Source organism: Bombina bombina, chromosome 6, assembly GCF_027579735.1.
Source record: "Bombina bombina isolate aBomBom1 chromosome 6, aBomBom1.pri, whole genome shotgun sequence".
Taxonomy (NCBI): Eukaryota; Metazoa; Chordata; class Amphibia; order Anura; family Bombinatoridae; genus Bombina; species Bombina bombina.
The window spans coordinates 283,808,389-283,818,233 of record NC_069504.1 but is presented as its reverse complement, the minus strand read 5'-3'; the positions used below and the strand labels follow the sequence as shown (position 1 = coordinate 283,818,233).

The 9,845-nt window shown below is 37.0% G+C and overlaps 1 long non-coding RNA gene across 1 annotated transcript in view; it reads right to left on the bottom strand.

Moving 5' to 3' along the window:
* Positions 1 to 571: 571 nt before the first annotated feature.
* The window catches only part of LOC128665036 (uncharacterized), a 56,742-nt gene continuing 47,468 nt past the window's right edge, over positions 572 to 9,845 (bottom strand). Inside the window, exons 2-3 of the long non-coding RNA XR_008402974.1 lie at positions 7,397 to 7,536; positions 572 to 2,349 (exon numbers count right to left, since the gene is read on the bottom strand). This is a non-coding gene — a long non-coding RNA (uncharacterized LOC128665036). The remainder of the gene's footprint in view (positions 2,350 to 7,396; positions 7,537 to 9,845) is intronic.

Sequence of the window (9,845 nt, the reverse complement as noted above, 5' to 3'; positions counted from 1 at the left end):
ATATAATATAGGGGTTGGCGGTGTTAGGGGCAGCAGATTAGGGGTACATAGGGATAATGTAGGTGGCGGCGGTGTGCGGTCGGCAGATTAGGGGGTAAAAAATTAATAGAGTGGCGACGATGTGGGGAGACCTCGGTTTAGGGGTACATAGGTAGTTTATGGGTGCTAGTGTACTTTAGAGCACAGTAGTTAAGAGCTTTATGAACCGGCGTTAGCCCAGAAAGCTCTTAACTCCTGGTTTTTTTCTGCGGCTGGAGTTTTGTCGTTAGATTTCTAAAGCTCACTTCAGCCAAGACTCTAAATACCGGCGTTAGAAAGATCCCATTGAAAAGATAGTATACACAAATGGCGTAGGGGGATCTGCGGTATGGAAAAGTCGAGGCTGCAAAGTGAGCGTTAGACCCTTTCCTGACTGACTCTAAATACCAGCGGTAGCCCAAAACCAGCGTTAGGAGCCTCTAACGCTGGTTTCGACGGCTAACGACAAACTCTAAATCTAGGCGTAGGTTTATTAAAAGAATTATTAGAAATAATAAGCAATATTTGAATAAAGCAAATCAATAAGCAAACATCATTACAATGATTTAATGATTATCAGGTTAAAATTAATGAAAACAATCACTAAATTATTTTATTTGCAGTAACTTGCGTGTATAATAAAGAAACAGAAACTTTTGTTATATAAATTCTCAGCATAGCTGGCAAGAATCAGGTAGACTAATAATCCTGGAAGACCATAAGAAAATGATATTATTACCAGATTCCTGATTGACCCAGTGTTATTGTCGACAGATAAGACCAGGTTAACAGGAATTACCAAACAAAATATTTGTGACTATAAAAGGCAAACCAGAATTGATTAACTCACCTGATTCAATAATACAATTTTCAATATAAATGTAAAGAGCATAAATCATATTAATAAAACTGTTTCATATAGGTTTGTTTCATACTTATCAACATTGTGGGATCCTTCACTGGGGTTCAGTGTAAATAGACCCTCTTAGGTTACCCCTGGACCCTCTCTCGCCATTATCCTGACTTGTCTATCTGGTCATCTTAGCCTCCCATCTCCTCTGGATAGGATGTGGTTATCATGCATGCTCAGTGTGGCCCCTTGTGCCGTCTGCTGTGTTCCCCTCTCCCCCTTTTGTGGGTGAGTGTGTATTTTATGGAAAGTGCTTAACTCCACCCCAACTGATAAGGTTAGGTTTACATAATTGATTGGCTAACACTAATTACAGATTAAGGAACATTTTTGTCAATAAGCTAAAATTTAGCAGTTAGAATATTTTTCCCTCGGAAGATGGCACTCGTCACTAAGCTATAACAGACAAATATGTATTTTGTAAATATATTCTGAAAAACAAGTCAGTATCTCTATTTGACCATTAACCAAGGTTGAACCCCACTAATTTTTATAGAAAAAGAGACTTACTGGAACCATGTATGACAAACATGGGGATATTTGTGAATATTTATACCAGTAATATAATGATAGGAATCATGCAGCTATGTTGGGGACCTTGAATATCATAGTAACAAAACATGGATTATTTTGATAATTATATACTGACAAGCAGCACTAGCTAATAGCTACATATTAATACTGAAAAATAATATATATGTGTATGTGTACCTGAATATATAAGTAAATACACATGATCAATTGTACCCCTATATTATATAGCACAGACATATGTGATTAATATGCAATGTCAAAACGGTGAATTATACTGGACAATTGTCCTGACATAATCCTCCTCTCGTGATGACCTGTCGCGAGTGAGTGAGACAAGGTAATCTCGATAAATGTCCTTTTATCAGGTACACAGTGATTTAGTACCTGAATGGGGTAAAATTCAACTTATAAAATATTTTAACATTTATTGGTGTAGGAAAATATCAAAAGTCAGTAAAGCAATGCCCACTTGTGTATACAGTCTATGTCCCTGTAAGTGGTTGCAACGCTGCATCTCCAAGAAACAAAATAAAGTGTAAAGTTTGCAGTTTCTTTCTTCAGGCATCAACATAAACCAAGTTATTGTATAGTGTGTGGTTACTGTCAGGATCAAACCACCAGATTGTTTCCGAACAACTTTATTTCTGTGTATGTGGCCCAGGAGAATGTTTGCAGCAACTGTATAACAAGTTATTGTGCTGGTTTTTGGTTGATTAAACATCATGGTTGTGTCTATATCAGGCTTCCATCGTGTGGATCAGGTATTTGATAGACATCATGGATCCATGAGGAACACTTGCCACTGTATGAGGATGGCCCAGAAGATGGTGGTCTCTTTAATTGTCATTTCTCCTTGGATCAAGCATCTGTCAGTTTAAGCTTGATTCCTATAACATAAAAAATAGCACATTAAGTATATTTCTATAAAGTGATGTCACATCACATCTCTACTTGCTATGAGATGTGAGACCTGAAAAATATATATATTAAACATGCAACATTTTGTCATTACATCATAGTAATGCTTCACTTGGATGCAGTTTTCACATATTTAGTATGATATTGTCATATCTGTTACTCTTTTTCCAACAAGAATAAGTTGATACCTGGAATAAAAATAAAATAAATCATCCTTGATTAATAAGCAGATTTGTATCAAGCCATAGTCCTTTAGAATATATTTGTAAAATGGTAAAATAATCATTGATTAGGATATCATATCCATTTGCAGTTACATAGATACAGGAGTATATTAACTATACCACTTGTTTATTGTCATATTAGTTTGTAATACAGTTCCAAACAGGTGATTAGTATCAATAATCACCCCTCTAGATATCAGTGACGTGCTGTCATAGGAGGCAGGTGAGGCAGCGCCTCCCCTGTCCTATGGGTGTAATTACACTTTTTTAATACTGTTTAAAAAAAACAACAAAAAAACATAATTTTTTAAAGATGTTTTATATATATATTTTTGTATCCCAAGGTACCCCCTAGCCCCCCCACCCCAGCCCCCTGAACCATGCAAAAAAAACTGAACTTAGCGATCCATCAAGATTTCATATCCATATTGCGCAAAGAAGGAGAGGCTGTGAGCCATTCCGCTATCTCTCCTTTGCGCAATATGGATATGTAATTATGTAGAGCATTGAAGATCAGGTATGCTGCAGACTGCCACCCAGTGGCGCTTAATGCGCTGCCTATACCACTCTCAATAGAGGCTATGTTTATATGCAGCCTCTGCCAGAGCCCACTCAGCCCAGCCAATCAGTGCCTGGCTCTCTTTTCAATCATGGTAGGCGGGAAGAGAGAGCCGATAGAGAGGCACAGAGTTCAGTGAGAGTGAGATCGTCTGTGATGAGACAGCTAGCGTGGGATAAGCTAGATTACATTTTTGAAACTGCACCCCACACTTCAGTCTGTCTGTGAAGGGCTGCAGACCCCAGAGCAAGAGCGCTAACTGATAGAGGCAGTTAGTGCTGGAGCATGGAGGAAGTACTTTTTGGTCACTGTCTGTGTCTGTGACTGAATGGCTACAGAGGGGAGCGGCAGCATCTGAATCTCCTCAGTTTAGGTAAGCTTGCTTAGTTTAGTAAAAATAATATATTATTCTGCTAGGGTATATCTTTTGAGTGCTTGCTGTCTCTTTATTCTCCTTTCTGCTTCTTTACAAGTTTATGTGCCCCAAAGCAATCTCTGGGCTTGACTGTCCTACCGGGCTGCAGGAGCTAAGGCTGTGTCAGCAACCACATAGCTAATCTGTATCTTTTAGAAGAACTTCTCACAGTCGCATGCATCATGCTGCCTTACACCCTCTGTCTGCAGTGCCGGTAAACTAGTTTCACTTTTGTGCTAATGCTTAGGAAATACAATGCCCAGCATAGATGGAAGGAAACAAGAAAAGGAGCTGTTCTGAGCACAGAGGAAAATAGAATCACTGAGAGGGATAATGTGTGCCCTATCTCTATAATATATATATATATATATATATATATATATATATATATATATATATATATATATATCTCAACATGCAGAAAGCAATACACTTTAATTTCACTTGAAATGGACATGCAGCCAGCAAGAGACATTTGGGGTTAAAATCTTGACATCTATTCTCTGTTTTAGTGCTTTTGCTTGCTTCCTGAATCCTATCATAAACACATTCCCTCTCCCTCCCTTATCACATCGGCAGGAGTTGAAGTCAGATTGTGTGGAATGTCTGTGATCAGGCAGCTTGATTTATATTTGTGTACAGCCTGATCACTGTTTTATGTGAGTTGTGAAAGTAACTAACACTGAATCCCCATGTAAAGCTTATACTTACTACAAACCAACAAAGATTACATACACCGTGTATCTGTCTGTCTTTCTGTATCTGTCTGTCTATCTATCTATCTGTATATCTATAATCTATCTATATCTATCTATATCTGTATATCTTTCTATGTATATCTACCTGTATATCTGTATGTCTATATCTGTCTGCCTGTCTGTATCTGTATAGCTGTATGTCTGTCTACCTCTGTCTATTGATCTGTACGTATGTATGTATGTGTATATATATATATATGTGTGTGTGTGTGTGTGTGTGTGTGTGTATGTGTGTGTGTGTATATATATATATATATATATATATATATATATATATATATATATATATATATATATGTGTGTGTGTGTGTGTGTGTGTGTGAGTGTGTGTCCATGAAAATGCACTACTTGCAATCTTGGGTGCACAAACAGCTATTATGAAGGCACTCACAGGTCTTATATAGAAAATGAACTTTTATTTATTTATCCATGTAATAAAGTCAACATTTTGGCCTTTGTCAAGACATTCACAATCTACAAAACCACAGTTTTTTTGTCATTTATGGTACTAATAATTTATAGTGTATGATTAAAAAAACAAATGGGGTAAGAGGGCTGCTTTGCTTTAAAAATTCAGGGGCCTATTTTCAGTTCCAATCTGGCCCTGAGACCAAATACCATTGGCATCCCAAAAATTATGCTTGAGTCCTTAAGTTTAGGGTCTCAGACCCCTGAGCCCTATATTCATCCTTCAAACTTTTGGTTTGTAAACTTGGCATGAGGGGGTTGACACATATAGGAAATGCTATTTTACTGCCTTAAGACAAAGGGTGTACTAAATGCTGGTTGTGTGGTCTTCTTGTACTCTAGTATGGAATGACAGTTATTATAAGTGTAGAAGACAGAGCAATTCATTCACGCTGTATGTGGAGATTAACTAATGTGCTGTGGAAGCATTATATAATTTAAATAAAGTCACCGTGCACTTTATTATTTAGGGCCCATACTAAGACAAATATGGAAGGTGAGGTTAAGTTTGATGGTTTGACCGGGTTGAGATAAGATTGTGTGTGGGTGTATCTGTGTGTGAGTGAGTGTGTTTATGTAAGTATGTCTGTGTGTTTGAGTGTGTATATGTGTTTTGTGAGTATATATGTGTGTGTGTTAGTGTGTCTGTGTGTGCAAATGTGTCTGTGTGAGTTTCTGTGTGAATTTTCTGTTTTTGTAGCGGGGGCCCAATCAAAAATTTCTAGTGGCGGCCCTGGTTGGTATAGCCCCATTATATTATTGCAATGCTAATGTTGCAGTAGCTTGACATTTCTAAAACACTTGTCTATGTATGTGGTAGTATGTCTCTTTATATGAGTGTGTGTGTATGTATGTGTGAGTATCCTTTACATTCATATAAAACTGAAAGCAACCCTCACTGAAATATCAAAGTATATAGGAACATTACATGCATGTATATATGTGAGTGAGTGTCTGAGTATGTATGTATGTATGTATGTGTGTGAGTATATGTGTGAGCGTCTGTGTTTGCGTGTGTGTATTTCACCAATTAATTGCTGTATTGTAAAAGATCTGCATAGAACATTGATTTTATCTTTTATTTACATGTTTTTATGGAAATGTGCATTGTTTTACAGTCTAGGGACACACCATAAAAATATTTTGTAACATGTTATGTTATTTTCATTGATGTGGCCATGCTCAGTATCTGATGCCTTAGAAAGTGTGCATATAAAAAGACTGAACAATTTTATAATGGAAGTCAATTTGGAAAGTCTCTTAGACCTGCATACCCTTCATGAATCAGAGCAACACCAGGACATGGGATCATGACCTGAAGCTGGAGGGTAGTAGGTTCAGGGATAGTTTATAAAAGCATTTCTTCACAGAAAGGGTAGTTGATTCACAGAATAGACATAAGTGAACTGAAGTTTTCTGGGATATGCTCATCTGCCATCAGAATATTGTATTGTCAGTATTTGTTTACAATTAAAGCAAAAAAGAGTAGACAGTTGTCAGGAATAAAGTCTCCCCCCCCCCCCCCCAGGTGAAGCACACTCTACTATATTACTAATATTATATACTACTACAATGGGTCTCTTTAATTCTATTTTATGTTCTTTGGGATAATATCTGGTGGTGTAGTACTGTGTATGTTTTGTTTCTGTAGTCTGTATGCTACTCATTGTGCAACCTGCTAATTTAAATGTAAATTTAAGCTACCTCTATTGGAATCTTATATGTGCGTCTCGGGCGTTTCATAGCCAATGCCTCACCAACCTCTGACTTCACCGCACGTCACTGCTAGATATTTCTGAGCAGTGTAACTATTAAAGGATGATACTCAGAATATATGGTAAAAAACATTTCATCCATTGGTTTAATTGAGCAAGTAATATAAGGTAGTTTTAGTTTCAGACTTACCAACAGCTTCATATTTACCTTCAGTTTGATTGTCTACTTTGGCCTAGTAAACAAAACATCCTAGAGTCATGTTTGACCCTGGACTAATTTAATTTCCTACAGATCAGGAGGATTTATGTTATCGGCTATGCCTTAACTTTATTAGCTTCTTTTAACAGGTTTACCCAATTCTAGGGACATTTTTCAGTTTTGCACTTTTAGACTTTTGAGCCATATAAACCCTATTAACCTTAGGCAGGGTATTCATTCTAAAGGGGACTCTGCAACCCTGAGGAAACTTTAGGTACGGCATTTCAATCCTACATTGTAACTTTCTCACCCTATTTATACCTAGGTGGGTTTTTACTCGTAAAGTACCTTTGTGCTTTTGCAGAAGCTTACCTCCTCATATACTCTTCATGGGACACCTCTGACCAAAGCCTAGTTTAGCTGTCTTAATCTTACTTTCTTGCTCTGAGTATATTACAATTCTTATAAGATTCCCTTCCCCTAATGGTATATTATAGGGAATCCAGTTGTTCACCAGTAGGCGTATGATTAGCAAGAGGCCTAGTTATTTAGCTATTAAGCTAGATCTATAGATGTATTTGAGTTTTAGGTTAATAACCTTTTTATGTGAAGGAAAAAAAATACTACTTCCCCCTCTAGGTTCATCACCCAACTAAAGTATAGAAAACCAGGTACTACCTGACGTCATCAGTTCCAGACAGGACATTTGACCTCACTGCACAACTGAGGAATGTAGATCTCTTCTAGCAGCCTGCAACTTCACGTTACCATTAATTCAGGATAAGAAGGCTTATAAGTCTCATGAGAACACCTTTGTTCTGTTAAACAAATAGGGAAAATGTTATTTTTCTGTAGTAGAAACATTGTTCCCTGCAAAAAAATTGTATTATTAAGAAATAAAGACTCACCCAGTCTTGTCACTGTAAAAGAAATCAGTTTTGTTAGATCAAAACTATAATTAGATAAATTAGCAAGTTATGTAAATTCAGTAGAATCTGATAAATCTTGCATCATTTGTTTGCAGTCCCCTATTGCCTTAATAGGGGTGTTTATTGTAGACACTTACTTATTATAGACCACTGCTTAGCTGTTAAGCAGCAATAAAACTTATTGCAGTTATGTTGTAGACTGGTTAGTAACCATATAGTTATATATTTGTTAAAGTGTCACATAAATCAATTCATTAAATAATATCTCATTTATTTATTGAACTCTGAGGGGTTATTTTAATAACAAAGAGTTCTGTAATATCTGTGAGATATTGTGACAGCAGACTGCCACTGAAATAAAAAGATCAGTTTTAAGTTAGATTCTGTGACAGAATATAATATAAATACTTGTTTTTTGCAGTTAGCAATTTATAGTTATCATTCTTTATAACATAGAACACCAGTACTGCCACTTTAAATGTAAAGTACAAATCTTTCCCTCTGCGAAAAAGCCAAACACAAGAAATAACTTTTTTTTTTTATAAAAAAGAAAACCAAAACATTCACAATGTTATCATTCTTCTCAAGGATAGTAAAGCAAGCTCAAAGTTTCATTTTTACTTAAAGGAGAAACACTGTTTACTGCTTAAAAATATAAAATTTACACTTAAACCTGATAAATGCTAATTATTTCAACAACAACAACAACAAAAAATAATTAATAGAGCCTTTGAACTCTCCACTGTGCCTCCAAATATAATGTTATGAATATTATCCTTATTATTATTATTATTATTATTTTTATTATTATTTCAGTAGTGTACCTGCAAAGTGTATTATGTGTTTAGACACAATAAGTATTATGGAACCTCTATATCATTCTGATAATGTAACTCAATATTTATATAATAGCGGTTACCAACTTTGCAGGGGCAATGTGTGCAATTTAATAACACTCTGAATTATATCATTTGCAAAGGATAATATATATAAAACCTGAATCCTTTTAGTTCTTATTTGTCTATTAATTAAACTGAGACCAGATCAATAAGCAAACTTAGTTTATTAAAATAATTATTAGAAATAAAAAGCAATATTTGAATAAACCAAATCAATAAGCAAACATCATTACAATGATTTAATGATTATCAGGTTAAAACTAATGAAAACAATCACTAACGCCTAGATTTAGAGTTCTGCGTTAGCCGTCAAAACCAGCGTTAGGGGGTCCTAACGCTGGTTTTGGCTGCCCGCTGGTATTTAGAGTCAGTCAGGAAAGGGTCTAACGCTCACTTTCCAGCCGCGACTTTTCCATACCGCAGATCCCCTTACGTCAATTGCGTATCCTATCTTTTCAATGGGATCTTTCTAACGCTGGTATTTAGAGTCTTGGCTGAAGTGAGCGTTAGAAATCTAATGACAAGACTCCAGCCACAGAAAAAAACAGGAGTTAAGAACTTTCTGGGCTAACGACGGTTCATAAAGCTCTTAACTACTGTGCTCTAAAGTACACTAACACCCATAAACTACCTATGCACCCCTAAACCGAGGCCCCCCCACATCGTCGCCACTCTATTACATTTTTTTAACTCCTAATCTGCCGACCGCACACCGCTGCAACCTACTTTATCCCTATGTACCCCTAATCTGCTGCCCCTAACATCGCCGACCCCTACATAATATTTATTACCCCCTAATCTGCCCCCCCCACGTCGCCGCTACCTACCTACAATTATTAACCCCTAATCTGCCGACCGGACCTCACCGCTGGGGGCGGCAGATTAGGGGTTAATAAATATAATATATTGGTCGGCGGTGTTAGGGGCAGCAGAATAGGGGTACATAGGGATAACGTAGGTTGCGGCGGTGTACGGAGCGGCAGATTAGGGGTTAAAAATAATATGCAGGAGTCAGCGATAGCGGGGTTGGCAGATTAGGGTTTAATAAGTGTAAGGTTAGGGGTGTTTAGACTCAGGGTTCATGTTAGGGTGTTAGGTGCAGACTTAGGAAGTGTTTCCCCATAGGAAACAATGGGGCTGCGTTAGGAGCTGAACTCTGATTTTTTGCAGGTGTTAGGTTTTTTTTCAGCTCAAACTGCCCCATTGTTTCCTATGGGGGAATCGTGCACAAGCACGTTTTTGAAGCTGGCCGTGTCCGTAAGCAACGCTGGTATTTAGAGTTGCAGTGGTGGTAAATAT